Source organism: Tenrec ecaudatus, chromosome 1 (assembly GCF_050624435.1).
Source record: "Tenrec ecaudatus isolate mTenEca1 chromosome 1, mTenEca1.hap1, whole genome shotgun sequence".
NCBI classification, from domain to species: Eukaryota; Metazoa; Chordata; class Mammalia; order Afrosoricida; family Tenrecidae; genus Tenrec; species Tenrec ecaudatus.
Genome location: NC_134530.1, coordinates 85,124,129 through 85,149,909, shown reverse-complemented (window position 1 = coordinate 85,149,909; position 25,781 = coordinate 85,124,129). Strand labels below are relative to the sequence as shown.

General features: G+C 44.7%; 1 long non-coding RNA gene across 2 annotated transcripts in view; it reads right to left on the bottom strand.

Annotated features, from left to right (window-relative positions):
- The window catches only part of LOC142435845 (uncharacterized), a 107,702-nt gene that overhangs the window by 62,249 nt on the left and 19,672 nt on the right, over positions 1-25,781 (bottom strand). For both annotated transcript variants that reach the window (XR_012781613.1, XR_012781616.1), the window contains exon 2: positions 24,998-25,081. This is a non-coding gene — a long non-coding RNA (uncharacterized LOC142435845). The remainder of the gene's footprint in view (positions 1-24,997; positions 25,082-25,781) is intronic.

The following is a 25,781-nucleotide window of genomic DNA, read 5'->3' as shown; positions in this document are numbered from 1 at the left end:
TGCCAAAGGACCTAGCCAGGGGAGAGCTCCTGGGGAGAAGATATATGACCATACATATGACCGACCATGATAGTATGACCGACCCTGACAGTGGAGCTGCAGGGCTCCAGAGGCAGGGAGTTGGACACACGATGACAGCCTTCACATGCCAAAGTAGCCTAAAGCCACCATTCTTCCCAGGATCTGCCACTTGTCTAAAGCATGCTGGGATGGATGCTGATTCAGTACTGCTGTGGCTTCAGTCAAGCTCCTCTCTGACTCTGTGCCTCAGTTCTTCTGGTAAGCAAGGGTCTGTATTTGGTGAGTATAGGGTCCCTTTCACCTCCTATACCTACCTTCTAGAGTTTCTATGAGAATTAACTACTGTGTGGATGAAAGAGCCAGACTCAGCACATGCATCTTGAATGTGTTATCTTGCTAGTTTCTATATGCTTGGTACATGCCCATCTTCCTTCTAAGTCCAAGCAGAAAATAGGAGACAATTCCCTAATGAACCCAAACTCGAGTTCCCCCCGATTGGTCTGGCTCACCCTATGAGTAAGGCTGGGTTGCCTAGAAAAACAAAACCAGTGTCATTCTTCTATGTATAAGAAATAGCTTAATCAATATCAAGGAGTAATTTTATATCAAGAAGACATCCCAATCCAATTCAACTCCAAACCCATCAGCTGGATGCTAGGTGGAGCGTTCTTGAGACACACATCACTGTAGGCTAATGATGTGGAAAGATGAAGCCTGATTCAGGAAGATTATGGGCCGGTGGATGTAGAGCCATATGGATTTGAGGTCCATGGGAAGACAGTAGGGCAACAGTTCCCGGGGTTGGGTAGACCGCATGATGTCACCCCTAGAGGCAGGCACAGAGTCCCGGCAAGGAAGAAGTTGAAGGGCCAGAGAGAGGAACCACCCCTATACTTTCACACAGGGTCAAATTGATATGAAACCTAAGAGCCACACACTGGCCTCAAAGAGAGAGAGCTCCCTTGTTGACAGCACAGAGCCTGCAGGGAGCATAACATACTCATCCTTTGTTAATGCCATCACCCAAACAAAAAAAGACAAGTATGAAGAAGATGTCTAGGGCACAAGACTATCTATATGGTAACCAAACACATGAGGCGACAAGTGATGAACTCCAGGAGATGGGGGTGCTTCACATAGGAGTGCTGCCCATGGAAGTGCTTGGCCACGTTGGAAATTTATAAAATTTTAAGCACAAGCTTGTCGACTCACTAAAAAAAAAGGTTGGGGGAGAAAACCGAGTAACAATGAAAAATATTACAAGGGTAAGTGGCAGCATGAAGAGGAAGCAGAGTTTTCCTTATTGTAGCAAAATTAACTGAAATTTTAGGTTTTGTTTTTTAAGATGAGGACAAGCATCTCCTGGGTGACATTGAGGGAAGAAGGAGTCTTTGGGATCACATGATTCTGCCAAATATGAATTCTGAGATTGAGAACAAGGCCCTAGTTTTTCATATGAATGCTTATATAATCTAAATGTGTTGAAAAAATTAGAAGTGATAATTATATTGTATCGCACAGATTTGAAGATGTTTATTTTAGCATCTCTGAGGTTGGAGTGCAACTTACTAAAATAAGGAAAACCTGTAGTGTCAAATTATTTTGTGATTTAACAAGATATAAAACTTGTCACACAAGTGAACACTCAGTAATTCTGAGCAGTTATTATTACCTTGGAAGAAGTGGAAGATGTGTTCTGCAACATGCCTTGAATTACATAGAATACATATAACATGGATAGAAACAATGATAAGAGAGTAGAAACTACATCTTTTGTTCATCACATGAGTACACCATTCAGGGTTTACTGAAAGCATGGATAGGCATGAAGGTCCCTGAACTTAATTATAAATTGGAGGTTCCGAATTCCTTGGACAGTACACCTGCTACCATAACACTATCAACCACCAAAAAGAGCCTTATTTTTCTGAATCTAAAACCAGGATACATAATTTCTAATCTACAAGATAAAATCCAGCCACTCAATATCTAATCTTACTCAAGACATCTTCTGAGGCCAGAGACATCCAGAACAACCCAAGGTTCTTAGGACTGAATTGCTTCTCACTTCTGGATGTCATATGTGCCTTTCTTCCTTCAGCCTAGAATGCCGTCTATCCCCACTTCCTCTGATGTTGTGAAGCCAGGGAATAGAGGGGTTGGGTTACAATGGACACCTTTTTTTGAGCACACATTGCTTAGTAGCTGATGAAGACAATAAAAAAATAATAACAAGTAAGGATGGGGAATGCAGGCACATGATAAGACAGTGAAAACAGGGGAAACTTCTCATACTGGCTGCTTAAGACAGCCTCACTCTTCTTTGAAGTCACAACTCAGCCTCTCATCTTTTGCAAAGTTACGCTGGACCCCTCAGTTGGGTAGACTTCCCTGTCTTTGGTAGCATCTTTCACTCTAGGGCTCTAAGACATCCTTCCTCTAGACTGTGAACATCTACAACTGCCATTGAGTCAATTCCAACCCAGCTGGTGACTGGGTTCTCTACAGAAGCAAAGCCAGTGGTGTGTGTGTGTGTGTGTGTGTGTGTGTGTGTGTGTGTGTGTGTGTGTGTAGAGAGAGAGAGATTTATATCAAGAATCAATAAGACAATTTATATCACAGTTGTAGACGCAGGCAAATCCAGTCTGTTTCTAAGTCTATGGATCAGATGTTAAGTGGAGGCTTCTATATCCTCAATGGCTGATGAATCCGGGATTGGTAGGAACACCATAAGCTGTTGGCTTCAGCAGTGAATGAGTTCCAGGTCAGGAGGCCAGGTCTGTGAATGAATCCTAAATCAGCAGGTCAGAAGGAGGCTGCTGATGGTTCTCAAGTTCAGTAGACAATATGGCACGCCAATAGCTCAGATCCAAAGACCCAAAGGTCAATACGCCAGATACAGGATGAAGGTCCAGAAAGAGTTGTATGAGCCCCAATAAAATGATTTAATTTTTTTTAAAAAGCAAGCAAGCATTCCCACAGCAGTCACTTACATAGGAAGTAAGCCCCACCCCCCAAGGCACTTCCTTTCACATTGCATCAGGACTATAAGCGAAGTAAGGGGATTGAACTCCACCTTAATGTTATTACAACTGCTTACCTACTCAAACAGAACCCATTATGCAGTTGATTACTCTATGTTAGGTCACATTATGTGCTATGCCTCAACTACCAAGCAGCTGAGAAGCCTGATCCAGTCAAGTTCACATAAAACCTAATTATCAAAGTAAGGTTTCAGAGCCTGTTAAGTCTTTATAGGCACAGAATGTCTAATCTTTTTCTCTCAGAACTGCTGGTGGGTTCGAAGTAATGATGGTTTCCAAACCTAAATTCCACCCAAACCCACTGCTGTTGACTTGATACAGACTCATAGCAACCCATTGTAAGTTGGTACTGACTCACAGTAACCCATTACACCTCATAGTAAGCACTTACTACATGTCTGCTGAATGGCCATCAATAGATAAGTTTGTTTTATGACTGGTGGATTTAAATAGTAAGTTATACTTAACTTCCTTCCTCTCAGGGTCTCAGTTTCTTTCTATAAAAATGAGGAAATGTGACTTTATCAGCACAGCAATTTCCTTTTGATTTTCTTATATATATTTATTATATAAATATAATTTTATATAAATTATAATATATAAATATAAATTTCTTCAAATGAAATCTTACTGAGCAGACCAATGTGTAGAGCAAATGAAATCTGAACTTCTGTGAGGGGGGCAGAGGGACTGTGATAGTTACATAATCTCATGTCAACTTGAATGTATTACTAATGAAGTGGTAGAGTTTAGCCTGTCAACCAGGTCCCAGCTTCAATTGGACCACAGTAAATGGCTTGCTGGAGGCCAGCCCCCTCTCTTTCGATGCCTTCATCTTCCTGTTGAAAAGCCACGCAGAGACTTGCTGAGACTTCCAAGAGTCCTGCAAGAGCCTTTCTCTCTCTGCTTCACCTTCCTCCCTTAGAGTCACTCAGAGAGCTGCTGGATCTACACTGAGACCTGAGAGAGTGCACTGAAGATGCTTCCACCACCACTGGATCCACAAGACTTTGCACCCACTGGCCTGTGATCTTCTTGCATTTTGTATCATTGAATGTGCTACATGAGTCTGAAGAAGGATTTATGGACTCATATCAAGTTCATGGGATTGATCTGGACTGGATTGGGATGTTTTCCTTTTTTTTTTCACAGTGGACCATTTTATTCTACTTAAGAGTTATTACATAGTTATATCCAATGGGAGTGGGCAAGGTTTAGAGTTGTAGCAAGCTTACAGGTGCACAATACAATATTATTACAAAATTTTCTAAATAGGTAGAACTTCAAGTGCCAAAAATATTTTGAAAAACCTAATTCAAGCTTGTTTGGAGAGTGCTTTGCATAAGATGTGGAAACCATGGGTTTTCATTTCCCCTAATGGAAAGGGGAATGAGGGGAGACTGGCACTTCCACCTTGGTTTGGTTGGGGGTGTTTCCCCTCTCTGGATTGTTTTATTCTCAAGAGAAGTCAGTCCCATGTGGGTCTGTTACAAACAGGGTACACTCCATAATATTATTTGTTCTCTACCTTCAGTGAAAGCTGCGATTGTGATACTAATATAGCTCCATATTAAATTCTTTATTAACACAGAAATCAATTTCCTCTTTTAAATAAGATAGTTGGAAATAAGTACATGTTTATCAAGTCTTCTCATCCAGAAGAGACTCTAGTACAGGTTCTCAACCTGTGGGTCACGACCCCTTTGAGGGTCAAACGACCCTTTCACAGGGGTCGCCGGATCATACCAGTAACAAAATTACAGTTATGAAGTAACAACAACAATAGATTTATGGTTGGGGGGTCACCACAGCATGAGGAACTGTATTAAAGGGTTGCAGCATTAGGATGGTTGAGCACCATTACACTAGACTATTCCTGGGCAGTCTCTTAAATCATTTTCATGATTCTTTCTTTCTTTCTGTTTTGTTTTAATCATTTTATTAGGAGCTCATACAAGTCTTATCACAATCCATACATACATCAATTGTGTAAAGCACATCTGTACATTCTCAAAATATTTGCTCTCCACTTAGCCCTTGGCATCAGGTCCTCTTTTTTTCCCCTCCCTCCCTGTTCCCCCCTCCCTTATGAGCCCTTGATAATTTATAATCTATTATTTTGTCACATCTTGCCCTGTCCGATATCTCCCTTCACCCACTTTACTGTTGTCTGTCCCCAATAGAGGAGGTCACATGTAGATCCTTGTAACCGGTTCCCTCTTTCCAACCCACTTTCCCTCTACCCTCCCAGTATCACCACTCACATTGCTGGTCCTGAAGGTATCATCTGCCCTGGATTCCCTGTGTTTCCAGTTCCTATCTGTACCAGTGTACATCCTCTGGTCTAGCCAGACTTGCAAGGTAGAATTCGGATCATGCTAGTGGGAGGACAGGGGGAAGCATTTAGGAACTAGAGGAAATTTGTATTTTTCATCGGTGCTACATCGCACCTTGACTGGCTCATCTCCTCCCCTAGACCTCTCTGCAAGGGGATCTCCAGTGGCCCACAAATGGGCTTTGGGTCTCCATTCTGCACTCCCCCCCCTCATTCACTATGGTAAGATTTTTTTTTTCTGATGATGCCTTATACCTGATCCCTTCAACACCTCGTGATCACACAGGCTGGTGTGCGTCTTCCATATGGGCTTTGTTGCTTCTGAGCTAGATGGCTGCTTGTTTACCTTCAAGCCTTTAAGACCCCCAGATGCTATACCTTTTGGTAGTCAGGCACCGCCAGCTCTCTTGGCCACATTTGCTTATGCACCCATTTTTCCTCATCGATCATATCATGGAGGTGTTCACCAAATGATATGATTTTTTGTTTTTTGATGCCTGATAACTGATCCCTTTGGCACCTCGAGATCACACAGGCTGGTGTGTTCTTGCATGTGGGATTTGTTGCTTCTGAGCTAGATGGCCACTTGTTTACCTTCAAGCCTTTAAGACCCCAGATGCTATATCTTTTGAAAGCTGGGTACCATCAGCTTTCTTCAGCACATTTGCTTATTTACCCGCTTTGTCTTCAGTGGTTGTGTCAGGAAGGTGAGCATCATAGAATGTCAATTTAATAGAAGAAAGTATTCTTGCATTGAGGGAGTACTTGAGTGGAGGCCCAATGTCCATTTGCTACCTTAATACTAAACCTATAAATATAGGCACATAGACCTATTTCCCAATCCTCATATATAAATACATTTGCATATGTACATGTCTTTATCTAGACCTCTATAAATGCCCTTTGCCTCCCAGCTCTTTCCTCTATTTCCCTTGACTTTCCTCCTGTCCCACTATCATGCTCAGTCCCCACCTGGGTTTCAGCAATTCCTCTTGGTTACATTACCCTTGATCATGCCCTACCAGGTCTCCCACACCCTCCTCACCACCAATTTGGATCACTTGTTGTTCCCTTGTCCCTTTGTTAATACCACTTCCTTTCCCCCCACCTCCCTTTATCCCATGTCCCCCCGGAACTGTCGGTTCTGTTGTTTTCTCCTCCAGGGTGTTCATTCAGCCTATCTTATTTAGACAGACCTGCGGAGATAATTACATGCACAAAAACAAGACAGAGCAAAACCAAGCAACAATATACAACAAAATAACAACAACAACAACAAACCATTGACAAAGGAAAAAACAAAACACAACAAGAAAGAAAAGCTTGTAGTTAGTTCAAGGATCATTTGTTAGCCTTTTGGAGTGTTTTCCAGGCCAGTCTGTTGGGGCACCATGCCCTGGCCCCAAAGTCCACCTTCAGCATTCCCTGGGGACCTTGCTTCTCCATTCCCTTGCTGTTCCGCTGCACTCCCCCAGTGCTTTGTCTTGGTGTGGTGGGAGCAGATCGGGTGCAGTTCACACACTGTGTCTCAGGTGCTGTCCCCCGCAGGGCCATCAATCATGCTTTCTTAATATGCAATTACTCTTTGATATAAAGCTCTTTCTAATACATATATGAGTGTCTCTGGATTTGTGTCTCTTGTCAACCTGGTCTAACATAGGGGCCTTGAACATTCTAAACTCATCGACTTTCCCTTTCCTAAGAAGAACCCTCTCTAATGCCCCTCTCACCTCTTATGCTGAGTCAGGTCACAATTAACTACATCTTGGGACCAGCTATTCCAAGCAAAAGATAGTGGTGAATATTTGTTATACATTTTAAGTCCTTAATTAACACAAGGGCAGCCAAGTGCTTTAAAATTTTTTCATTTTACTTTTTTCCCCCTTGCCATTTCTTTCTCTGTGCCCCAAATTCTTCATCTTTGAATTAAAAATAATCTTGTATTGTCGTTAGCTGCCTTGAACACTTTTTTGAGAACAAGCTAGAGTTAAAAATAGACCTAAATAGAAAACACAGTTTTTATTTAATCCTCACCACAAACCTGTGGGGTTGGTTTTAATAATTCTGTTCCATCACTGAGATCATTGAGGCTTAGAAGTAGGAGAAGTTACCCAAGATTTTTCCAGGAAGCCTGCAGGCACAACACTAACTCCTACCCAGTAGATGCTTGCCATCAGCAGCACCAAGCTCATGCTACGTGGTTTGCACTTACTAATTTATTTAATCCTCACAAAATCCCATGAAACTGATACTGTTGCTGTTGCTCTTAGACACATGAGGAACCTGAAGATCAGAAGAAGGCCTGTGTCCAGAGCAACGTCATCAACAAACAATAATGCCAGGGTTTGCTTGAGGCCAAAGCTGACACTTGGGTGGAGTGCACACTTGGGTTCCTCCCTCCAGGGCTTCATCCGCTTGCTTCTGCCCTCCCTTTCAGGGTTTTCTCCATGCCCTCCTGAGTAGGTGGGACAGGGGTTACAGAAATGCCATGGACAGCAGAGAAGAATGGGGAGGCATATTTCATGATCAAGAAGCAACCCACCACACCTGTCTAAAGTGTTGTCTTTGCCGTGGTTTTGCTGTGAGACCTTAGGCAAATTCCATAACCTTTCTGTGTTTGGGGTTGTCACAGAATGGGGGGTATAATAGTCACAATCTCAGAGAAATTACTCTTAATTCATGACCAATTCTTAGGACAATATTAGCATTAAATAGATGTTTCATAATTGTTGGCTGTTGCTACGTGCATGTAAATGCTTAAATATTAACAATAAAAGCACACAATTTAAAAACTAGGTAAGGTATTTTAGCAGAAACTTCACCGAATGAGATATGCAAACAGCAAATAAACATACTCTCTCCAAAAAGATTTAAAAAATAGAAAAATATTCTGTCATTGGATAATTGTAACTTAAAATACTAACAAGATAGGAGTATACCCCTACTATAGTGGCTAGAATCCAAAATATTGACAACACCAAATGTTGATGAGGAAGTGGAACAGCAGGAACACGCTTCCATTGCTGGCAGGTGTACATTACCACTTTGAAAGACAGTCTAGCACAGATTCTCTCTGCCTTTGAGCTGCTGACATTGGGATGGACATATAGGTTCACTGTGGTGGTTATGCAATCATTTGTCAATTTGAGAGGATTAAGAGTGAAGGGGTGGACTCCAGCCTGTCAGTCAGGTCATAGCCAACGAGGCCTCTGGGTGGGCATGGCCTTCTCTTGAGTATTCTGGGAACTGCTGTATTCTTCCTTGGAGTTAGGAGATACTCTCTCTTTCTCTCTGCCCACTCCCTGGGAGACACTGCCGCTGTCAAGACACAATGAACTACACTAGTACCCTGAACTGGAAGAGCCTTGTGGAAACCCCTGCCAGCATTGAGATACTTATAACACCATTGGATCCACAAGGCTTTCTACCCACTGGCCTGTGATCTTCCTACATTCTGTGTCATTGCACGTGTTTCGTGAGTCTGAAGAGGAATTGATTTATAGACTGGTATCAGACATATGGGCTAATATCAGATTTATGGACTTGATCTGGACTAGGTTGGGGTGTTTTCTCAATATTCAACTACCCTTGTATATAAAGTTCTTTCTTATACACATGTGAGTGTCTATGAATTTGTTTCTCTAGTTTACCTCGACTAATACATTCACATGCAAGTTACCTTCAATAAGGATTAATTTTCTCATTTGTGAAATGGAGATAATTCCACTCTTTATAAGAATGAGATGAATCTTGACTTAGGGCAGTGCCTGACCTACTGTCAATATGTTCTGTTAGCTATGACAGCTCTGATTGTAAGACAGGGAGTATCTAGAAATGGAAGCGTGGGAAGCTGTGGTCACCTTGAACTCTCACACAACTTTTATTGCAACAACTTATATTGCCATTTTGGCAAGTAGTCCTAAAGAGCTCAATTTTCAAAGGAGAAAGGAAAACCAGAGATGTGTCTGGACTATGAACTGATAGAGGAAGGCCTGGAACTCAGGTTCTCAAGTCTTCCTGGTCAAGGTGAGTGGTCAGGGATGTGAGATCCACAGAACCTGTGGGAGCTGGGTGTGTAAGAGCTGCTTTACATGTCTACAGAGTGGTCCTGGGGGAAAGGTGGCACCTCATGCAGATGGCCTTTCCAAGGGTTGGAAAGACAGAAGGGAGGAAGATGACAAAGCTGAAGCAGGTGCACAGCCTGAGCACAAGTTAAATGAGTTGCCCCTGAGTCCATTCCAACCCACATTAACCCCACGTCAGAGTTAAACTGTGTTTCAGTGGGTTTCCAATGACCGAATTTTCAGGAGGCCAAGACTTTCTTCCAAGATGCCTCTGAATGTGTGTGAGCTGCCAATCTTTGGGTTAGGAGCTGCACACATATCTGCTTGCTCCATCCAGGGACTAGCGCAGGAGGAACCCAGAGGTGGGTAAACGTGGGATCTGCAGGAGAAATGGGAGGAGCTATTCTGTCAGGAGCCAAGGATGGCATTCGAGGGAGGGTGGGGCCAGGTATACAGCAAGCGGTCCGGCCCAGTCTGGTTCTTGGTCTGGAGAGAGCGCTGAGAACTGCTGAAGGTGCTGTCTCAGGGAGATTAGTCAGATTGATTGCACAGAGAGGCTTCCCTTGTGAGCGTTTCCTCACCTCTAAACCACAGGCAATATTTTGTACATTATAATTCTTTGAGGCCACCAAGATGTCCATTCATAGGATAAGAAGTCATTCAAGAAGACCCAGCCCCTGACCCCAGTGCTCTCCACTCCTAAAGCTTACTACCTAGAGACAGTCATGCTCCTGTATTCCTTCTAATTCTTAACTTTATTTTTTCTAAATAGTGTGCTTCAGCTTCTCTTTCCTTGTGTTCCAATTTGAGCTATGTTTCACTGGCTTGCCTCCATGGGCAAGAAGGGATTGAGCTCTCTTCCCTTCCTCCCCACCTCACTTCATCTGCCCCAACTTCCCAACCTAGTCCTATGATTTTAGTTCTATTTGGTGCATATTGTGGCCATGTAAATGTTATTCCTAGCAGGGTCATATAATATTGGTGGTAATTTATACAATTTTTTTACAACTTATTTCTTTTGCTGAAATTTATTTATCTGTCTGCCTCTCTACTTCCTTTTCTAAATACATTCATTCCTATTCTGTTCATGGGAAATTTAAATAAATACTCAGATCTTCAAAGAGTTCAGGCAAGCTGGATTTCTGTATGTACCCAGGTTATGTCAGTGGGGGTCCTGATGCCAGACATGGAGATTGGCCCAAGCATTATTCATACATTTATTTTATTCTGATCCTAAAGGGGTCGTGTGCCAGGGACTAGCAACATGGAGATGGACTACAGGGTTTCCCCCTCTCAGAAAGCTGATTAGAGTTGCCTGTTATGCAGGTCAGTGGTGAGCCAGAAGTGAGCTTGGTGGGTTGTGGGAGTCCAGAGGAAGAGTTCGTAACTCAAGCATTGAAACATAGCTAGAAGTTAGGGAAGGCTTCCCGCTAAATGAATCTGGACTCATAAGGAGGAGCTTTCCAAGGGTTCTGGGAGGAGCTTTCTAGGTGAGAAAACATTATGTGCCTAGTCACGGGAGCATGACTTGCTCTGGGAAGTTCAAGTAATTAGTTAATTAGTGAGCATGCAGGAGGTTCCAGTTAATAGCTTGGCAGGGTCTCTTGTCTGCCAGTTTGTCATGCTGTGGTGGCTTGTGCTTCACTGTGGTGCTGGAGGCAATGCGAAATACCAACAGGCTCATGCAAGTGGACAGGTTTCAGGAGAGCTTCCAGACTAAGAACAGACTACAAAGAAAGAATAGGCTGTTTATTTCTAAGAAACTAGCTACTGAACACCTGACAGGTATCACAGAGACACTGTCAGATAAAGACACGGATGGAGTAAAGCTGGGGGAGTAAAGGCGTGGGGACCTTCATTTGCTGATGGGGCACATTCAAAAGGAGACACGATTGCAAATGTCAGTTAGTAATTTCAACTAGGAATGCACAAAGTATGAATCTAGGAAAATCGGGAGCTGTAAAAAATGAAAAGAAATGCATGATGATTGATAGTCTAGCCGTTCGTAGGCTGAAAGGAACTGATAACAGCCATTTTGAATCAGAAAATCGTATTGTTTACTAGGTTCGCGAGATATGGTTTTGTATTCATGGTCAAAGAGGACCTATAAATATCTATCTTGAAGTACAAAGCAGTCTGTGGTAGGATAATATCTATCCATATCACGAAAATCCAATAAATAAAATAACTACTATTCAAACTTATACTCAAACCGCTAACACTAGGAATGATGACATTGAAGAATTCTACCAACGTCTTCAGTCTGAAATTGATCAGACATACCATCTAGATGCATTGGGCATTATTGCTGATTGGAATGCAAACGTTGGAAACAAAGAGGTAGGAAGAGTAGTTGGAAAATACGGTCTTGGTGATAGAAATGAAACTGCAGATCACATAATAGAATTATGCAAGACCAACAACTTCTTCGTGGCCAACACCTCTTTGTGTCTGCAACACAAATTCAACCAACTCTACATGTGGACTTCTCAAGATGGAAGACACAGAAATCAAATTGACTACATCTGTGGGAAGAGACGATGGAGAAACTCAGTATCAGCTGCTGAAAACAGACCAATCCCCAGCTGTGAAAGAACCATCAATTGTTCATATACAAAATTCAGGTTGACGCCAAAGACAAGTTTTGAAAGTTCAGGAGGGTAAAAATGTGACTGTGGGTCTATCCCACCTGACCTTCACGTTTAAACAACTACGTCAGAGAATCTGAGAAGCTGGATGGTGACAGCAAGAACATCGCACACGAAGAAAGTGAATGGGTCATACAAAGGAGAGGACAGAGAAAAGATCGGCGTGGCTGTCAGAAGAGGATCTGAAACTTGATCTTGATCTTACAGCAGCTAAGGCCCGAGGAAGAAATGAACTCAGAGCTGAACAGACGACTCCAAAGGGAAGCTTGAGAAGACAAAGCAAAATATTGTAACGAAATGAGATCTGGCGTTAGAAAGCCAGAAAGAAAGAGCATCCTCTGCACAGCTCAAACTGAAAGAACAAAAACAAACAAGCAAATAAAAAATGCAAGCCTCTGGTTGCAATATTGCCTACTGACTGAGTTAATTACTCCACTCTTCTGAGACCACGCCCAGGACTCCTTTCTTCTCCAAGCTGGAGGCCTAGCTTGGGATGGGGGCGGGGGTGGGGGTGGGGGTAATATCTTTTCTCTCCCCAAAGACTGAGCAGGTGTGCAGTTGTCATTTGATTCAGGCTCACGGTGTCCCCACACGTGTCAGAGTGGATCTGTCACAGCTCCGTAGGAATTTCAATGGCCGATTCTTCACAAGGAGACGCCCAGAGCGTCCTTCTGAGATGCCTCTAGGCAGACGTGGCTATCTAACCTTTCAGTCCACAGTCCCTATCTCTACTCCTAAGACATCACAGAAGGAATGGTAGCCATTCCCTAGAGCCCTTTCCACTGAGGCCTGCTCTGCTTCCAAGGATGTTCCATCTCTGTGTCCTATTGAGGGAATGCCGGCTGTTTGGGTTTGGAGCTGGAAGGTGGAGTTGACTGACAAGGGGAGAGAGAGAGAGAGCTATTTGTGTCCCGGGCCTGTGTATCTGCAGATGTCTAAGACTTTACCCCTGGGTCCACCTACCACAGCAGCCAGGTGGAACCCCAGGGCCTGGGCTGGAGCCTACCCCACCCATGGGGAGGGCGGGGAGGCTGAGTCAGCGGCGGCAGCAGAGGGTGCTGTCTGGAGAGGAAAAAGAAACACCACTGTTGGTCTGTCTAGTGCTCTAGGGGACCTGCCTGGAGGTGGGAGAAGCTGGCAGCTTTTCTTTGTTTGCCAACTGCTCGTGTCATTCAAAAGAATGGGTGGAGGTTTGAGAAAGGGAGTCCTCCTTTTGCTCCCTGCTGAGCCTTTCCGCTGAGACTCTCTCTGGACCTCTGTCTGGTCTTCCGGGCTGGCCATGGCATGGTCCCATGAGCTTCACGAACTTCAGGGCTCTCCTCTGCTCAGCTTTGGCCATGGGATGGATGTGGGCAGGCCAGCAAGAGGCAGCACAGGAAGGGCGGGGGAGTGGTGATCGGGGTTCTGGAGGCTTCCGAAATAGGTGGATCTTGCCTATCTACCCATTTAGTTCTCCTTGTTTTTCCATCTTCAAACCATTTTCCTCTAGGCTCCAGAAACCTGGGCATTTGTGAATAACGATTGAATGAATGAATGAATGAACAAATGAATAAACTACTTTCTCTAGTCTTCAAAGTCACTCCAACTCCTGCCCTCCAATCCCTTTGGTCAGGATATAGGGTCCAGCTGTTACAAAGCATCAGGAGAGTCGTGGGCCAGGCAACCAGTTAAATGCTTAACTGCTATCTGAAAGGTTGGCAATTCACACCCACTCTGAAGCATCTTGGAAGTCAGGCCCAGAAAATTACTTGAGAAAGGTCACAGTTTGAAAACCCTATGAAGCAATTATCTGCCATGTTGGCATTGATCTAAATGCAACTAACAACAATTTAGAACATACCGAAATATTGCACGGGATGTATGCATATAAGCAGAAGACAAATTGTTCAGAAAGCATAGGTATGTGACAAGGGGGTGGGGTGAGGAGTACAAAGGATGAGGTTGGGGACTACTATTACGCAAGAGAGTGAGCTGACTAGGGATAGGCAGATAGGCAGATACACTCCAGGACATTGTCATTCACTCTGTGACTTGGGGTGTCTCTAGAGCAATTAATATAGGTCGGGCATCATCTATGGTGGTCTCTGGACACAACTTCTTCTCATCTTCTCAGCCACCATAGCAGGCAGGTACATTAATTAGGAGAAGCAAGGTTACCCTGCAGATATTTCTTTTCTTTCTTTCTTTTGTAATTTCTGAGTGGCTTACAACCACAACGGATTATTTATTTCTCACTCATGCTAGAGGTCCATCCATTGACTTGGCAGAGGGAAGAGATGGCAAATTTTGAGATAGAGAAACCAAGGAGTTCTGGGAGACTAGGAGGTCCTGGAGGGAGGCTGTCCAGAGCCTGGACTTCAAGAGGATGTCATGGGCTAGTAGGGTGAGAGGTGAAGGAAGATAAGGAGGAGCCAGACAGGGGGGACCCAAGTATTTGTGATTCCTGGGGTGGAGCAGTCTTCCGCCCAGATAAGAGCGAGGTGTGGCTTTGAGTGTGGTTGGCTGGAGTGGTTCAAAGGTAAAGATGTTCAGAGTGGAGAAAACCAAAAGTGCACACAGAAAGGAGCCTGGTTTCTATTTTCTTGGGAGACATGGGAATCAGTGGAAGGCAGTAACAAATTAAGAGTTAAATACATTGAGGTTTGCTGAGGTGTGAATTTTGCCAGCAAATAGGATGTGAAGGTAATGTTTTTTGATAATCAAATATAAAAACTTAAAATATAAGAGCTGTAAGAGCCCCCAATAAAATGACTTAAAAAAAAAGACTTTAATGAAAGGTATTTGTGAGCAGAGTCGACTTGCCAACAATGAGTTTCATTTGGGTTTGACCCTCCTCTTCAATGGAAAGCTGGAGCCATCTAAAGTCCTAGATGACAGCAGCAGGAAGATTAGAGTGGTAAATATCCAAGGACACATAACCTTTTAAAGTGTCTACAGAATCGTATTAATGGGTAACAGTTCATGAATGCCTCTAACATGCTAGGCACTATTCTAAATCATTTCCATATATTGTTTGGCTTCAGTTGCCATTGAGTTGACTCTGACTCTGGGGGAGCCCAGTTCGATGCCATCTTTATGATCATTGGTATGTTCAAGTCCATTGTTGTGGCCTGAGTACCTTCCAACCTCGTCTTCCAACTCTATTTTGGATAATTTCTATTATGATCCACAGCGTTTTGATTGAGTAATTTCCGCAAACATATTGCCAGAACTTTCTCCTTAGCCTGTCTTATTCTGTAAGACCCACGAGACGTGGCCATGATGGATGCCCCTGCTAGCCTCTGAAATGTATGCTGCATAGCTTCCTGCACCACAATAGCTTCAAGCTCACAGCATCCTGCAAGCAGGTATTATTTTTACTACTGTCTTAAAAATGAATGCATATCAGTTATCAACCTCTAGAGCATTAACAGTATAAATTCAGGTGTAACCCAAATCACCAAGTTATAAAACATGGTCAATGTCACATCACTATTATGTGTCAGAAGTGGGATTTGAACTCAGGTACATTAAGTTCAAAGCTCAAAATCTTAAATATCGTACCAGTGGTTCTCAAAGATGGTTGGGCCTCAGAATTTCTAGAAGTACTTTTTCTGGGTACAACCCCCCCCCCCCGCATCCTCAGAGTTTTTGACTCAGTAGGTCTGGGATGAGGCTCATGACTTTACATTTCGAAGAAATTCTCCAGTGATCTCCAGGCTGCTAGTTCCAAGATCATTCTCTGAGAACCATTGTTCTACATCATGTTGCTGTTACTGTTGGGTGCTTTTGAGTCCATTTTGGCTCATAGTGATCCCAGGTCACAGAGTAGAACTGCCCTCTAATGTTTCCTGGCTATAATCTTTATGAAGCAGATCATCATACCTTTCTCCCATGGACCCACTCTATGGGATCAAACTACTCTCCTGTCAGTTAACACAATGCTTAACCATTGTGCCACCAAAGCTCCTTCTCTCTATCATCTTGTGTCTCCATAGTCACCCACAAAGTATCTATTAAGGGCATTTCAGATATAGCGCCTCTTTCCATGTGTCACCAGCTAAGCCTAGCAGCAAGTGTATGCATGCGTGTCTCGTAAGAGGATAGAGGATTAATGTGCAGGTATGCTGGGGACAAAGAGGCCCTCAACCCCATGCCTTGACCCTGAGATATATGAGATGTGAGAAAATGAACCGTCTGCACACAAAGAGCAAGAGGTAGAGGGTGCACTGAAGACTAGGACGAAGGCATGCGGACTCGCATGATTTTGAGTAGAAAGCATTTGCCAAACACCAGGACCTTAAAGGATTTAGTGGGAAAGCAGGGGGTGGTGTGGGGCCAGAAAGGACATAGCAAAGCACAAAACTGGCCAAAGTGAGGTGTGAGGAAAAATTTGTCTGAAGATGCCAGTGCAAACGAGAAGCGCAGAGAGGTGATGGATGATGGCCTTCCTGAAAGGGATGCTCTCCTGTCGCCGTCCGGGACTTCCCAGGAGCCTGTTTTGACTCACACGAGAGGAATGGTGCCTGAGTAGAAGGGGGAAAGTTTGATGTTTTACACAGTAAGGAAAGAGGGAGAGATTTGGAGTGAGCCAAAACTGGGTGCCAACCTCTGCAGAGGCTTAAAACAGTGGTCCTCAACCTTCCTACGGCCATGGCCCTTTAATACGGTTCCTTATGTTGTGGTGACCCCCCCAACCATAAAATTATTTTCATTGCTACTTCATAACTGTAATTTTGTTACTGTTATGAATTGGGCGACCCCTGTGAAAGGGTCGTTCAATCCCCCAAAGGGGTCACAACCCACAGATTGAGAACCGCTGGCTTAAAAGCTTCAATTCAGGTGCTGCGTCATGAAGAAGCCTTCAGCCCTTTTCAATGGTTGCCTCTGCTTGAGCATGTGGGCCACATCCTTTCCCCACCCTCCCACCATCTCTCCGCAGCTTGGGGTCCAGCTTAATTAAGAACTCTGCTGGTCGATTAGTCTTGATCACCTCTAATTGGGCACCAGCTGTGTTTTCTCTTGACAAGGAGTCTTTATGGGATTTTTAAATGGATTACATTAACACACACACACTCACACTCACACAACGTTTCAGGGTTATTTGATCATAAAACCAGGAATTTTTGTTTTCTATAGAAATGAAGAGTTCATCTCTCTCCATGTTCCAGAAAATGTTTTCTGACAAAGTGGGACAGAGGGTCCTGAATGGCAGATTCTCCCATGTGTATGTTCTCCGTATGAAAGCCGGTTTGGGTTTTAGATGAAGTTTTGCACAATTGCAGGTGTTGGGGCACACAGATGTGGTTCTCGGGAAGTTTCCGGCAGAAATGTTGACTTGAGAAACCGAATCATGAATAGCTCCATTTATGAATAGCCTCCAATGATTGACAGACTGACGATTAATAGAAAATACTGGCCGAGCCATTTCTATTGGCTTCACCAAGTGCCAAGCACTTTACTTGGAGTATCTTGTTTGCACAGCCTTGTGAGGTGGCTACAAATGTTCCCCCCACTTCACAGATCAGGAAATTGAGTCACAGAGAGGTGGAGTAGTTTATGTTTAATTTAGTGTTTTTAGCGAAAGATGTAGAAGTGAAGCTGAGGTTCAGGTCCTCTCATCTCTTCCACTAAACCAGGGGCTCTCCCCCTTCCTCAGGCAGTGATCCTTTCATACAGTTCCTCATGCGGTGGTGACCTCACAACCATACCATTATTTTTGTTGCTACTTCATCACTGTCATTTTGCTACCGTTATGAAACGGGGGACCCCTGTGAAAGGGTCATTTGACCCCCTGAAGAGGTCACGACCCACAGGTTGAGAACCACTGCTCTAAACAATGCGGTCCCTTGGAACGGAAGATGCTTTGACTGCAGCCATTGCGGTGTCAATTACAATGGTCCCTAACATGGGAGAGACGTTGAGAGTTACCAAACACTTCCACATCAGCCGTCTCCTTGGACATGACAAACCCTATGAGAGAAACGAGTTTTGGATCATCCAATCCTAAAAGCAGGTACACATTTTCCACAGCAATGAAGAGCCCATTACTATGTTCGAAAAAAAAGGGTGGGTTTATTGGTTTGTTTGCTTGCTTGTTTGTTTTTCGACACATTAGGATGAGGGTGCTGGATGAAGAGAACTGATTGTTATAATCCCCGTTTCATAAGTGGGGACAGTGAGATACTAAGGATTGAGAGGTATTGCAGGTGGTTAGCACACTCAACGACTCAACAAAAAGTTGATGGTTCGAATCCACCTTGAGGGGCCTTGAATAAAGACCCCCATGGACCCACTTTGGAAAACTCAGCCGTCAGCAGCCACCCAGAGCCTCTGCAGGCCTACAGTGACACACCTGTGGCATCTGCGGGCAGGGCTCAACGTGTTAGTCAGGTTGCCATCAATGAAGGGTAGCGTCAGACTTCTGATTCCTACCCCACTCAAGTGCCCATTTCACCACCTCCTTCTCCCACCTGTGCCATGTCTCCCCAAGAGAGGGAAAGCCATTTTAACCATCGTCCATCCATCTGACCATTCATTTACTCCTTGGTTTATCCATTCAGTCGTGTTCCTATTGTGTTTTCCATTCATAACACGTGGTACGATCTTGATTCTTTCTGTTCACTTGGTTTCTATCAGTCTCCCTTCGCACACTCTCCATGAGAATAACCCTTGTGCTGCATACTTACATGCTTTTACTATTTTCTATTGAATTAATTCAGATAAACATTCATTCACTTGGTAAGTATGTAATGAGCATCAGCTAGCTCACGAGGTTTTAGGAATACTGCGTTGAACAACACAGATACATGGTTACTCCCACCATATTGCTGGCATTCTGGTGGGTAGAAAGACTACGTCCCACCCAAAGCAACCACTATTAAGTCGATTCCAACTCTTAGCCACCTACATACAAGTAATAAATAAAATAGCAGCTGGTTCAGATTTGTGCTGCGTGGGCACTTACTAGGGTGGTGTGACTGACGGTGATGGCTATCAGTTCTTGTCCTAGAACTGCTCACATGGACGTTAGGTTGACCAGTGAGCCGGTTTCTATCCCCTGGAAAGGGGGTTGCAAACAGAGGCAGAGCTCTTAGAATAAGAGGGTTGTCAATGGAGAGGCACTGGGGCAGCACCTGAGTGGGTTTACAGGACAAATGAGAGTTATCTAGGAAAGGGGTGGGACAGGTTCCAAGCCTGCACACGGCCTGATGGCAGCTGGCCAGCTGCCCCACTGCAGGTGACTGGAGCCAAGAGTGGGGAGTGGGGAGCGGTGAGCGAGAGAAAGAAAGAAGTGAAAGAGACCCGCACAGTCCACATCAGGAAGTGCCATGTCTGCGCAGTGAAGTGGCTTAGACGTGATCCATAAGTAGGAGTCATGGGATGGTGTAATCAAGGACTAGCTTAACCGGGCATGTGTTTTTAGGAAATCCATCTCACACCAACGTGGAAAGGACCGAAAGGGGTAAATAGAGGCTGCAGGACCATGTCGGAACTAAGTCAAGGCAACGAAAATGATCTAGAAAAATAGGAGATGGATTTGAGGGAGATTAAAAAATATAATTGATAAGCCTTGGTGTCTGTTTGCAAGTGGAGGGAGAAGTGAGTTCTGATGATCATTCTAATAGGGCATGTCAACACTTCAAGGGAACAATGTTGAGCAGGGATTTGAACCAGGTACCTGGAATGTTTTCATCATGCCTTTATCGAGTGAACAGTAGGCGGCACAATTCACGGAGACATGGACCACAGTGGGGATGGTTAGTGAACATGAAGAGTTCCCAAGGGAGCTGAGCGTGACAGCTGTCAAAGAGCAAACAAAAGTGCCCCCAGGAAAGGTGGTCTGGCCCTTGTGGGCCAGTTCCACCCAGAGATAAGATGGTGAGTGTGGAAACGAGGGGAGTACTGGAAGCTGGGGTGATAAGCCTTCTGAGATGTGTGTAAGGCAAAGAAAGAAGGTTGGGGACCAGATTTAGAGAAATTGCAAGCTTTCAGGCTTGGGGAAGGGAAAGCATCCCTCAGAGGAGACTGGAAATAGCCAGAGATGGAGGTGGAAAATAAGAAGAGTAGTGAGGAGCAGCCGAGGAGAGAGGGTTCACCAAGGCCCTTTGTCAATAAGAGGCCAAGTGTTATTCAGACTTAAAAATGGTGGCCTTGACCAGGGCCAGTGGAGGGGGAGAACAGAGGTTGGAGGACGGTGTGGGACATGAGGTAGGTGTGTCAGTGTCTCCAGTGGTCTTTCCCAAGCTGTCTTCCAAATAGTTGGCTGGACCTTCCAATCACCAGGCACTGTCCAGCCAATTCCAAATTGAAATTCCCTAGGGCTTTCAACGGCTGATGTTCATCCCCAGACCCTTCCCCCTAGGGGCTTCTGGGTAGCCTTGAATCTCTAACCTTTCTGATCGCTGCTGAGTGCTAGACCCCAAAGAGACTGACCGGACACCATTTGAGAGGGCAAGAGACTGAGGCACAGAGAGGCAAAGCGGGTTGAGAGTCATCACACAGCAAAAGGGGCTATGCCCTAAAGACGCCAGCTGTTCAGACCACACACTACCTTTTGTGACTTGGCAGGATGCAGACTTTGAAAAGAATGTGTTATGCAGGGTGGGGCACAGTCCCTGTCCTGGCTGTTCGCTGGAGACGTGCAGGGTGAGAGCCTCCAGGGCTTCGGGAACATTTTCTCAGAGGGAACCACCTTCCTGAAACAGCTTGTTCTGCTGAGTTGACAGGAGAGAAGCATCGGGACTCCTCAAGTCCAGGCGGGGTGCCAGCACCCGGAGCGGAGCACAGACGCCGGGCAGCCCGGCTGGCACAGCCACCTGGGTGCTGCGTGGGCTGGAACAGCTCCTCTGCCTTCTCAGTCATCTGGCGGGAAGAGGGGGCAGGGGCCCGCCCGGCCTGCATGTGTTGGATTTGCTTGTCTCTTTGTTTTTAAGGGTCTTTGCAGAAACCCTTGCGATGGGCCAGGCTCTGTGTTAATGATTTCACCTCCTTGAATTCAGCCCTCACAGCTGTCTAGGAGAAATGCGCTCTCATTTTCCCCAGTTAAGGATGCGAGAAGGAAGGCTCGGAGAGGTGATTGGGTCACCTTCCCAAGGCCTCACAGCCAGTGCTGTAGGTGAAGAATTAAAAAAATAATAAACTTTCTATTGCGTTACTTCCCTATGCCTTCCTCCTGGCAAGCCCATGTGTGTCAGACTAGAACTGTGCTCTGCAGGGTTTTCAGTGGCTGGCTTTTCAGAAATAGATCACCAGTCCTTCCTTCCTCCGTGCCTTGGGGTGAACTTGACTGTCCAACCCTCTGGTTTAGTAGCTGTGCACATTATCTGTGTGCACCACTCAGGTCAGAGCGCAAGGGTATCTAACTCTTGATTCCTTGGGATGGACAGCTATTTAGCCCTAAGTGTAGATTCAAGTAATCACTGTGGAGAAGGAACACTGTGCCAGGTACAGGGGTGACTTTCCTCCTCTGATCTGGGAATGAAGATAAAATGTTTGTAAGGTATGCATGAAGAAAGGACTGCTGATCTATGTTTGAAAAGCCAGCCATGGAAAACTGCATCACACCCTTGCTCAGAGGTGAGGTCAGTCATGGTGATTTCTGGTTTCCACACTACAAGTCAATGGCCTCGCTTCTTTTTTTTTTTTAATCCTTTCATTACGGGCTCATACAACTCTTATCACCATCCATACATACATCAATTGTGTAAAGCACATCTGTACATTCATTGCTCTCATCATTCTCAAAACATTTGCTCTCCACCCAAGCCCCTGGAATCAGGTCCTCATTTTTTCCCTTCCCTCCCCATTCTCCCTCCCTCATGAACCCTTGATAATTTATAAATTATTATTTTGTCATATCTTGCCCTGTCTGATGTCTCCCTTCACCCACTTTTCTGTTGTCCACCCCCCAGGGAGGAGGTTATATATAGATCCTTGTAATCGGTTCCCCCTTTCCAACCCACTCTCCCTCTACCCTCCCAGTATCACTACCTACATCACTGTTCCTGAAGGGCTCATCTGCCCTGGATTCCATGTTTCCAGTTCCTATCTGTACCAGTGTACATCCTCTGGTCTAGCCAGACTTACAAGGTAGAATTGGGATCATGATGGGGGCGTGAGGTGAGGAAGCATTTAGGAACTAGAGGAAAGGTGTATGTTTCATCGTTGCTACATCGCACCCTGACTGTCTCGTCTCCTCCCTGAGATCCTTCTGTAAGGGGATGTCCAGTGGCCAGCAAATGGGCTTTGGGTCTCTACTCCGCACTCTACCCCTCATGTACTATGGTAAGATTTTTTTGTTCTTTGATACCTGATCCCTTCGACACCTCGTGATCACACAGGCTGGTGAGCTTCTTCCATGTGGGCTTTGTTGCTTCTGAGCTAGATGGCTGCTTGTTTACTTTCAAGCCTTTAAGACCCCAGACACTATATCTTTTGATAGCCAGGCACCATCAGCTTCCTTCACCACATTTGTTTATATACCCATTTGTCTTCAGCGATCATATCATGGAGGTGAGCACACAATGATAGGATTTTTTTGTTCTTTGATGCCTGATAACTGATCCCTTAGGCACCTCATAATCACACAGGCTGGTGTGCTTCTTCCATGTGGGCTTAGTTGCTTCTGAGCTAAATGGCCACTTGTTTACCTTCAAGCCTTTAAGACCCAATACACTATCCCTTTTGATAGCCGGGCACCATCAGCTTTATTGTCTGGGACTCAGTTTCCTGAACTGTAAAATGTGGGAGAATTTGACTAGTCCAGGATCACACTCATTAACCAACATGTTCAATTTATAGAACAATATCACTAATATTTCATGCAAGTAAAATTTTGTTGAAGACCCAGCAATGGTTGTACCAGTACATTGGCAGGGAGCTTCAGAAGTTCATGCTGGATTCAGAAGACAACTTGGAACAGAGGGTATTATTGCTGCTGCCAGATGGATCTTGGTTCAAAGATTAGAAGACAAGAAAGATGTTTACTTGTGTTTTATAGACTATGCTAAGATATTCAACTGTGTGGACTATAACAAACTATTGATGGCCTTGAGAAGCATGGGAATAACAAAACACTTAATTATGCTCTTGTAGAAGCTGTGCATAGACCAAAAGTCAGTTGTGTGAGAGGAACAAGGGATTACTGCATGGTTTTAAATCAGGACAGGGGTGTATCAGGGTTGTGTCTTCTCACCATACTTATTCAACCTGTATACTGAGCAAATCATCAGAGAAGCTGGATTCTCTGAAGAAGAATGGCATCAGGATTGAAGCAAGGCTTCTTCACAACACATGATATGCAGATGACACAACCTTGCTGGATGAAAGGGAAGAGGACTTGAAGCAAGTGCTTTGATGAAGATCAAGGATTTCAGTCTTCAATATGGATTAAAACTCAATGTAAAGAAAATTAAAATTCTCACAATCAGCTCAATGGGTAACATTATGATAAATGGAGAAAAGATTGACATTGCCAAAGATTTCGTCTTGCTTGGATCCACAATCAGTGCTCATGGAAACAGCAGTCGAGAGATGAAACAACACATTTTAATGGGGAAATCTGCTGCAAGGACCTCTGTAAAATGTGGAAAAGGAAAGATGTTACTTCAGGAACTAAGGTTGGCCTGACCCAAGCCATGGTATTTCCCATTGTCTCATATGCATGTGAAAGTGCGACATTGAAGAGGGAGACTGAAGAAACATTGGTACATTTGCGCTAAGGTGCTGGGAAAGAAGATACAAAGTACCAGGGACTTGGGAAAGAACAGAGCCATATGTCGTGGGGAAAAGTACATTTAGAATGCTCCTGAGTTGCAAGAGTGGCAAAACTCTGTCTCAAGTACTTTGGCTATGTTATCAAGAGAGCTCAGTCCCTAGAGAGAGTTGTCATGTTTGGTACAGTAGAAGGGCAGCAAAAACAGGAAAGCTCTCAACAAGATAGATCGACACAGTGCGGCAACAAGGGACTCAAACAAGAACCCCTGTGAGGATGGCACAGAACCGGGCAGTGTTTCAGTCTCTTGTCCGTTGGATCGCTTGCTATGAATCAGAACTGACTGGACAGGACCTTAGGTCAACAGGATGAAACTTGAGCCTCTACAGCTCGTGTGTACCTCCATGCAGACATCGTCAGTTGATCACGGTTTGCTTCTCTCCCATCTAAAACTGTCCCTGAGACCCATTCTTGTGAGGAACTGCTACTGGCAGAAGTACAATCCAACCATAGGAAGTTCTTGCCAAACTGGGTTAAATCACCATGCTTCAAGAATCTACTTGCTGAAATACAAAGTATTCTGATAACGATATCAATCTTGGCAGATATTAGCGTTACTTTGGATAAGGTCCTAGAGGAGCCCCAGAAAGCCCAGGTGAGTTTATTGGGGCCACAGTTCTGGTTCTGCTTTGTTTCAGGTAGAATGGGGTACACATGAATCAGTGGGTTAGCCTGAATACCTAGAAGTAAAAGGACAATTCATTTGAGGAAATCACTATCAACCCCAACATGAGGACAAGACGCCTGACCTGTGACATGCACTGGCCACGTGACTTGCCTATGGTCACAGCTAGCAAACGCTGCCGAACCGAGACTCAAACGCAAGCCTGTCAGCCTCCACATCTGACAGCTCTGCGGTACGTGCACACATCATTGACTTTCTCTGAAAAGAATTACTAACTACATACTCTGAGCCAGACACTGTGCGTGTGTGTGTGCGCGCGCGCGCGGAGGAGAGAAGAAAGAGCATAAATTCCTCATCCTCATGGAGCGTACAGCCTAGTCTCCACTTTACCAGCCCCCTCTCGGGTGTCCGCGCCAACACTGGCGGCAAGACGTTGGAGGTGGCTGCTTTCGCAGTAGGAAACAAACACGGGAACCTTAGCTCCTGCTTTTATTAGGTGTCTTACCTGAGGGAAGCCATTCCTTCCATGTGCGCTTTGGTTTCTTCCCATGAACCAGACAGATAAGAAGAGCGACTCTGGAGGGTGTATCTGAGGAGAAAATAAATAATATTTACAAATCATGCCGTACTACCAGGTGTTAAGTCCTTGATAAGGAAGCTGCAGTTCATCTTAGTAGTTCTGTATCCTCTTTAAAAACGGCAAACCGGTACAAATTTCTTCATTTTACACAGAAGGGAATGAAGTCTCAGGGACTTTAGGTGTCAGGGAGTTTGGGTGGCCTGCCCCAGGTCACTCAGCTAACTCCTGGTAGAACTGAGATTTCAATCAAGGCCTAGCTGCCTCTGGCCCGACTGTGGCACTGTGGACACATGTGTCCCACCCTCACAATTGGACTAGCTGCGGGGAACAGAAACCAGCGTTCCTTTTAGGCATCTTATGCAACAAACCATATGGACACTCAAGCTCTTATATAATCTGCCCAGCGCGAACAAGAGGAAGTTTAACAACAACACAAAAAACAGATCACATTCACAACAGACCACCATATGTTCCCCTGTTCCCGTACAGCAGCCGTCCTACCTCCTCCTCGGGCGCCCACAGAAATCTTCTCAACGAAAACAGTTTTAGGCCCAAGTGCTTCACAAAAGTGTTGTTTTTTAACACAGAGGAAAACGGAGTCGGAGCTCCTTCAAGGAGAAAGCAGGCTAATAACCACTTGGGGGAAGAAAAGAAGCCTTTAGCTTCCACTCCTTGGTCTTCTGTCGGAATTCTCTGTGGCCAACACCAC